The sequence below is a fragment of the Arachis duranensis genome, chromosome 5, assembly GCF_000817695.3.
Source record: "Arachis duranensis cultivar V14167 chromosome 5, aradu.V14167.gnm2.J7QH, whole genome shotgun sequence".
Classification (NCBI taxonomy): domain Eukaryota; kingdom Viridiplantae; phylum Streptophyta; class Magnoliopsida; order Fabales; family Fabaceae; genus Arachis; species Arachis duranensis.
The window spans coordinates 82,529,798-82,531,157 of NC_029776.3; the positions used below are offsets into that span (position 1 = coordinate 82,529,798).

Sequence of the window (1,360 nt, forward strand, 5' to 3'; positions counted from 1 at the left end):
CACTTTCTCAAGTCTCATTACCAAACAACTTGGCATTCAGCTTCATGATAGCTCCTAAATATTGAGCAACTTGCTCTCCAGTCACATCTTCATCCTCTTCAGAGGAGAAATAGTCTTCAGAGCTCATGAATGGCAGAAGGAGATTTAATGGAATCTCTATGGTCTCTATATGAGCCTCAGATTCTTTTGGATCCTTAATAGGAAACTCCTTCTTGCTTGAGAGATGTCCCAGGAGGTCCTCCTCACTAGGATTTTCGTCCTTCTCCTCCCTTTTGCATTCGGCCATATTGATTACATCAATGGCCTTGCACTCTCCTTTTGGATTCTCTTCTGTATTGCTTGGGAGAATACTGGGAGGAGTTTCAATGACTTTCTTACTCAGTTGGCCCACTTATGCCTCCAGATTTCTGATGGAGGATCTTGTTTCACTCATGAAACTGAAAGTGCCTTTTGACAGATCAGAGACTAGATTGGCTAAATTAGAAGTGCTTTGTTCAGAATTCTCTGTCTGTTGCTGAGAAGATGATGGAAAAGGCTTGTTATTGCTTAGCCTATTGCGTCCACCATTGTTAAAGCCTTGTTGAGGCTTTTGTTGATCCTTCCATGAGAAATTTGGATGATTTCTCCATGATGAGTTATAGGTGTTTCCATAAGGTTCACCCATGTAATTTACCTCTGCTATTGCAGGATTTTCAAGATCATAAGCTTCTTCAGAAGCTGCCTCTTTAGTACTGTTGGATGCATTTTGCCATCCATTCAGACTTTGAGAAATCATGTTAACTTGCTGAGTCAACACTTTGTTCTGAGCCAATATGGCATTCAGAGCATCAATTTCAAGAACCCCCTTCCTCTGAGGTGTCCCATTATTCACGAAATTCCTCTCAGAAGTGTACATGAATTGGTTATTTGCAACTATGTCAATGAGTTCTTGAGCTTCTGCAGGTATTTTCTTTAGGTGAATGGATCCACCTGCAGAATGGTCCAATGACATTTTCGAAAAATCAGATAGACCATAATAGAATATATCTAATATGGTCCATTCTGAAAACATGTCAGATGGACACCTTTTGGTCAACTGCTTGTATCTTTCCCAAGGTTCATAGAGGGATTCACCATCTTTTTGTTTAAAGGTCTGAATATCCACTCTAAGCTTGCTCAGCTTTTGAGGAGGAAAGAATTTATCCAAGAAGGCTGTGACCAGCTTATCCCAGGAGTCCAGGCTATCCTTAGGTTGTGAATCCAACCATATTCTAGCTCTATCTCTTACAACAAAAGGGAAAAACATGAGCCTGTAGACTTCAGGATCTACTCCATTCGTCTTAACAGTCTCACAAATCTGCAAGAACTCAGTTAAAAACTG

General features: G+C 40.5%; 1 non-coding gene across 1 annotated transcript; it reads left to right on the forward strand.

The window, feature by feature from the left end:
* The first annotated feature begins 1,049 nt into the window (after positions 1 to 1,049).
* LOC127748087 (small nucleolar RNA R71) lies at positions 1,050 to 1,153 on the forward strand. Its single transcript, XR_008010030.1, has one exon. It is a non-coding gene; the product is annotated as a small nucleolar RNA R71 (small nucleolar RNA).
* Positions 1,154 to 1,360: the final 207 nt, after the last annotated feature.